The sequence below is a fragment of the Anneissia japonica genome, unplaced genomic scaffold (genome assembly GCF_011630105.1).
Source record: "Anneissia japonica isolate Jap-2015-1 unplaced genomic scaffold, ASM1163010v1 scaffold287949_len505691_cov196, whole genome shotgun sequence".
Taxonomy (NCBI): domain Eukaryota; kingdom Metazoa; phylum Echinodermata; class Crinoidea; order Comatulida; family Comatulidae; genus Anneissia; species Anneissia japonica.
In genome coordinates, this window is record NW_022727758.1 from 225,154 (window position 1) to 232,545 (window position 7,392).

The following is a 7,392-nucleotide window of genomic DNA, read 5'->3' on the forward strand; positions in this document are numbered from 1 at the left end:
GTTCTAACCAGAGCATATACTGTAACACATATTTATTATTTTAATATTTTTAATATTTTCCAAATTAAAACTGAAAGTAATAAAAAAAAATTCATTTTGATGATGATGATATTACAATACAAAGACAGACTAGTTTCTGTTAGCTAATAGTGCCTTGAGCACTTACAGTGGATGTACGAGCTATACAAATCATTTAAATTATTATCTCCGCCATGAGATATATGTTTCAGTCATGTAAAGCTTGTGTGTGTGTGTGTGTAACATTTTTGTGTTTTGCATGTTTTTTTGTGTGCAACATATCTTGTATGCAACATGTCTGTCTGCACAGACATTATTGAAAATAACAGGGAGTGAGGTATAACTCAATGAAGAAATGATTAAATTTTGGTGATTGTCCGAGTAGGGTATGGATGTGAGGACCAATTAAAGGATTTTAGAGCAAACGTTCAAGACAAGATATTTTAAAAACTAATCAACTAATATGAATGAAAGTTTAACCAAGTTGCAAGGAAGATATTATTAAGTGTTCATGATGATCCAAATTTGGGTGTGAATTTGAGGGTCATTTAAAATGTCCAAGACCTAAACATGGCAGAAACAATAGATAATGAATATTTAAATTAGTGCAATTATGTAAAGGTATAGCGTTTCATATATACGAACTTCACTTTTTTCAGAACTGATTAAAAATATTTTTAATGCATCTTTACATTTAAACATGTGACGCCAAAAACCAAGTCCTCATATTTCTACTTGCATAATATTTCTATTTCAACACCAATACATGGCAGGTATTTTTTTGGTCAGCTATAAGAGTAAAACGTGCCAGTGTGTTAGCCACAAGATGTAAGGAATAAGCAGGTGTACAACTGACACAAATGAAAAGCGTTTTGTGTTAGTGTGTAATTTTTTAAAGTAGATGGTGGGTTGGAAATTAGAAACATATTTTTGAGGATTTATTTTACAGAAAGAGATTGATGGTGGGCAGAGATGCTCTCTACTGAGCGCTATTATTATTATCATTATTGTCTTTTTCCAGAAGTACTGTAGCTGGATTTTTTTCCCCTATCTTTTTGCACTGGGATTTCCCCCCGGGACTTCCTATGCTTGGAACTTTTCCATGATTTGTCGAAGCATAGACCATACATAAAGGATGTGCCTCCTAATATTTAGTGTCAATCTAAAGTGGGGTGTGGATGTGAGGACCAATTAATGTGATTTAAGGGCAAACAGTCTACACCAGATATTTCAAAAATTGATCTTTGAATGAAACTTTCGGGAAAGTAACCAAGTTACCAGGAAGAATTTATGTGTTGGGAGACGATCTAGTTTAGGGTGTAAATTTGAGAGTCATTTAAATTTGTCCCAGACCTACAGTAAATATCAATGGGTATGATTGAAGCTTTGTATAACAGTTTGTCAAGGTCTAGTAAAGAAATGATTAAATGTTTGTGACAATCCAGAGTAGGGTGTAGATATGAGGACCATTCAAAGGAAACGTCCCAGACCAGATATTTCGAAAACGGTGTAAATGTGAGGATCATTTAAATTTCTGATGTCCCAAACATATATCTCTCAAAAGTTGTTAATGGGTCTAAATGTTCACTTTCTGCAATAGTTTGTCAAGGTCAATAATTATTAGAAAACCACTTTATGTAGTTTTGTTCATTGTTTTGTCAGATTAATGACATAAATGAAATAATATTATTATTTTGATCTCTCCAATTGTATTACCCTGTTAATTATATTAATTTCAATTAAAAACTTATTTCATGAAAATTTAATTTTAATTTATTTTAAAATAATTTAATTAGGGTTTTCGTGTGTTGTAATATTAAAATTGTAATGTTTATTCTTAGTGAGGAATCAAGTCGAAGTTTTTTCCACTCACCATTCAGCAGAATTAACGAGCACAAAACAAGAAAGCAGCATTATAGCCATTCAGCTGAGCAGGATGAGCCCACTGGTTTGCTGAAATCTTTGCAATGTTCAGCCTTCTACAAAATTTTTACTGAAATAAAATACATACATTCATTAAAAAATCAGAATTAGGAAATTTTTGAATATTTAAAAACTGGGGGAAAAAGGGGCATAACCACCAATTTTTACACTTTTTTCCCCCAGTTTTGAAATATTAAAAAATCTGCATCTCATTCACCTTTGCTCAGTTTTTGATCAAACTACTTTTTTCTGTCTTAGAAAAAACAGTTCTACAACATATCAAAACATTTTTTTTCCTCCGGAGCCTGACTTTAAATGTAAATTTTAATTAGAATAATGCTTGTCCATAGCAAATAAAAACATTATTTTAATATTATTATTACTATCATCATTATTTAATTCCAACATTAGGTCAAATAATGAAATTTTAATGTTAATCATTAATGTAATTATTTTTAAAACAAGAATCATACAAATGTATATAATATTTAAACATATATTTAGGCGCGATAGCCAAATTATTCCAGAAGACAAATCTGTGTTCTGACGTGCTTTCTATTGTTCTACCAAAACGCCTCTAAAAACACTGTTTGAATAGTGCATCGTTTGGACGCCGATATTCTGTTTTGGCCTTTGCTCCTCCCCTTTAACCATGGCCGATTAGATGCACTGTACAATGCGTCCAATTATTATTAATTATTATTATAGACAACTCTCTAAAATGAATCATAATACGCCTGAATGTAGTCGCATGTCCTCAAACACATAACATTCAAACGATTACATCCACCACGTTTGTTATCATTCATTCAATCATTTCACTTTACTCATATAAAACATCAATAAAAAAAAGCGGTCAAAAGTCGTGGCTCAAAAGCCAAATTATATGCGAGTCTTACATTAACAATTTCAAATATACACAAATGATTATAAATATAAATATAAGAATTGAGACAATGTGATCCTGCAATGTAAACATGCCCTGGCAAATCCCTCTTTGTTTAAGAATCCTGTATCAAGCTGGTCAGGTTATATGCAAATGATTTTTGAAAACCAAACCAAACCACATCATATCCACAATCATATGAAATACAAGAAGATTGAAATTTAGTCCTCTTTCCAACTATTGACCTGAGCCCAAGCGATATGACTGTGTGATGTCCACTTTATCATTCATATCTAAATTATCAGCAAAGCAACACAAACTCCTGATCGTGACATTCGATCAACCGCTGTATTGGAAGGCAGTGAAAAAAATCAATGAATGTTCAGAACAGCACCTTAATGACATTACATTAATGTTGGGTACTTTTGATACATCAGCAAACCTATTGGGCTGCATAGGGTACTTATATGACAAATCCTGGTCTCTGTGAAATTCTTAAAGTAATTTATGGAGAAAGTTGTTCATGTGGCAAAGACAAGCCAAACCAGTCACTCCGCCGTAAAAATTGATTTTGAGTTATTAATACAGGGTTAAAGAGTAAAATAAGAGCTATAAAATGGTTTAAAAAAATCATTAAAATCCGATATTTCCTTATGAAGTTACAAGTGTTTAACTATACAGCGTTTTAAAGAACAATTATGAGAAATCAGCCTTCAAAGTTTATGATATCGGGCATTTCTCATGCAGCTAAACTATCATAAAATCTTTAAGAAGTTTTGTTTTAACATTGAAAATGGGGGAAAAACATAGCATAATGCACAGATATTATAAAAGGTTGGTTTAGTGCAATAAAATAGATTTCAAAAAATTTGACATTCCAGCATATTTTGGCCTTTTTCTCTGAAACATGACTGAGTGACTGGTTTGGCTTGTCTTTGCCATAAATGCTAAACGGAAAAACATATTTAAGGGTCAAATGTAGACACATGGTTGTTGATCAGGCTTTATTTGTGGGTCAATTTCCGAACCTAAATTGCAGGCAGACTAGTTGCTTAAAAATCTGAGAGCTACCATACGAAAAAAACAGCAACGGTCACTGGTACAAAAATCAAAGACTGCAGAACAGGTAGTTAACATAATTAGGAAACTAATCAAAATTGACACTGGAGATTGGTGTCTACACATAAGACAATACAAGAGTTGTTGCCTTAAATCATTCACGACATGAGCTATACTAACCCAGCTCCCATCGGACAGGTCAAGCGCCCACTGGCCACAGCTCATCAGGCAGTGAGACCAAAATAACTAAACAATAGGCGAAATGAAATGAAATGCGTGTAAAAAAACACAAAATGGGCCAAATGAAATGAAATGCATGTTCAGTGTTCTCTCCAGGCCCTTGAAGCATCATGTTACCATGATGCTTGGGACTTCCTCCATGACGTTTGACAGTTAGCCATGATGCTTGGAACATCTTCCATGATGCTTTTATCAGGGAACATTAAAATTATTTATTACTGTTCCCTGCTTTTATATAGTCTTAAAGTGCAATTTAGGACATTTCAATGCCTCCTAATTATTAAAAATACCATGTGCCAGTCCCAACTATGGTGGGCTTAACACTTACCATGCCCATGATACTAGGGAGAAAACTGATGTTTATTGAGATGAGGGTGAGAGTATCTATAGGCCTAGAACCAATTTGTACTTTCATCAACTTTACATTTAAAAGTATTTTTCAAGTATGAGAGTGCCATTTTCAGCCATTCAGAAGTCCCTATTAAAAAAAACAAATCTAATTCCACAACAATTCCCCAGCTTGGACCTATGGCCCTCGGTTGGTAGTGCACCCCAACAAAATTAGCCCTGCCCATCCCTGTTGGACAGCTTAGTCCCCCTCACCCAGAAGATATATCCGACAACCGCCACTGCACTAATCACACATGCACTACTAATCATCAAACGGATGGCGCATGCGTACAATCAACTTTTAGATTTTAAGCAATTTTCAAGCTAAGCAATATTGATAAATCTAAGCCAATATCTAGTTTGATAGATCCAGACCCTCAGGGTTACCCGGGGGATCTGAGTTGAAATTTACAGGGGGATCAAAATGTTTTCAAAAAAAGAAAACCTTTATGTCATTTAATGTTTTCCCCCTCTTAAAAATGATTCAATGAATCAATGAACCCCAAAGAGAAAGGGGGGGGGGTGTCAGGATCCTCCCCGGGGGGGGTATGGGTTCTCCTCGGGAAAATTTTGATTCCTAGCTGGCAGGAAATGAGCTTTCTCATCTTCTGAAGTGTCTTTAATGACTTTGAAGTTCTTCAAAATTCAAGGTTTACCCTTTTGAAAATGGTCAGGTAAATTTTTCTCAAAGTTATTACAGTACTGTAAAATAGGCCTGTGTGGGTACAGATTGAGTATTCTTTTATCCATGAATCGATGAACCCCAAAAATAAAGGGGGGGGGGGTGTCAGGATCCTCCCCGGGAACATTTTGATTCCTAGGTGGCTGGAAATGAGTTTTCCCACTTCTAATTTTCCCATTGTAACAAAAATTGTTTTTTTTTTTAAATTTTTGCCCAAGGGGGTCAGGATCCCCCTCCAGATCTGCCAATGGGTTTACTCAACAACTCTCTGGTTTACTGAACTTGTCAATGTTATGATGAGTAAATGCTACCCTGACACTTGTACGATTTTTGTCTCCGCAATGCCGTGCCATTTCGGTGGTAAGCAGCGGGCTGGTAAGCAGCTGAGCATGTAGCTGTGTTTACAGCCTGTTTGCGCACTGTACACGCATAAACTATGCACGGTCTTCGCAATGTGTGCACGGCCATAAATGGGCCGCATAATTGGCACACAATAGCACTACCTTACGCATAAGTATTGTTCACACATTGTTGGTTCACGTCTACTGTACCGTCGTGGCAATTTTTGGTGACACGTTGTTCCGCTTGGCGGTATAGCGTAAGGTTTCACACATAAATTATTCATTAAGTGACTCGCTGACGATACAACTTGCTGAATGCCAGAGACCCGGAGCTTTGCAGAACAGAGAAAGTGACAGCTGCAGTTCTATTACTTCTTGATTGAAGAGAAGAAAAGGCAGCAAGACCAACAGCATGACGCATTGACACGCACCGTCGCAGTGTTCGCAGCAAGTTCGTGCAGTGCTCATGGTTCACGCAAGTGGCATGCACATTTCAAAAATTCTCTCTACGACATGGCATGCACCCCTGCACCCGTAACATACTCTTCACGCTCGTTCCCTAACCATTGGCACGCCGAAGATGCGTGCCATTCCGGGAATAAAAATCGTGCAAGTGTCTAGTGGCACAAAATTCCGGGAAGCTAGAAGGCAATGGCTATCAAATAACTATAAAAATTCACAAAAACTATACTGTATATTAAATATCTGTAGGTTGTTTGAGTGTCCCCCTTCCCTGGCCTATTTGCTTGATTCGCTCGCCTAGGTTACCCCTGTTGGGCCTTCAGCCCCTCCGTCGAAGATCTGGCACAGCATCATCACTCACTGGTCAGACAATAGTCCAACATGCTCGACAACTGCCTACCAGTTCGGAAAACGATTCATTCGCCACCTAGGCCTAGGCTAGGCCTAAAGTAATCGCATTGAAAAACTGTCCTCTACTTACATTAAAACCGGTCTTGAATTAGTTTGCACTATTGAACAAAATTGTAGATATCAAAGCTTATCAAAGTCTTCAAATGTACTAAGCAGAGAGCAATGAAAGTAAATAAACCATTCAATACACTTTCGGTGTTTATGTCATGCACTTTGAGACGTTTGCAGAATTTATGAATGTCTGTAACTGCAAGGATTTCTTTGCACAATTTGAAAACTGTGCCAGACTGTATCATGTTCGGAAATTCGTCGCCAAATGAAATGGAATTACCCAAATGATACCCAAATTAAGATAATTAATTTACCCAAATGAAAAGAAATTATTTCATTGATTTTTCTATTTTCTAATAGAATCTTATCAGACGTTTACAAAATACAGTGTATTTGTATGAAAAAAATGAATATAAAGCAAAATAACACAATGATTTATTTAGTTAGGTGCATAATTGAATTATTTCACAAACTGGCTACATCAAAAATTTGTCTTCGAATTCACAGAAAAGTTTATACTGTGGACCATCCCCTCCCTTGTCACTTTCAGAGGATGCATTTGTCAAGGGGTGAGGAAAGATTTTCCAAAGATGGATATTTTCCTCTTGTCCCGAGGTGTTTTTAATTCTAATTTCGTTGGAATTGATCAAAACTCCCTAAAATGTGCAATTTTTTTAGAAAATTGGCCTATGTTAACAAGAAATGCGCACGAAATTTGAGGTTTTTAGGCACTTTCAGGGGATGAAAAGGGCATTTATAAAGGGGTGGGGAAGATTTTTCAAAGATTAAGATATTTTCCCCTTGTCCCCCAGTGGTTACGCCATCGGGCAGCATAGATGAAAGGAGTTATGACAGTTTTTGAAGTGGAGAAGGGGTTGCAGGGTGTTGTGAGTCTGGTCATTATATCTTCCTTTTTATTCTTGTCTTTA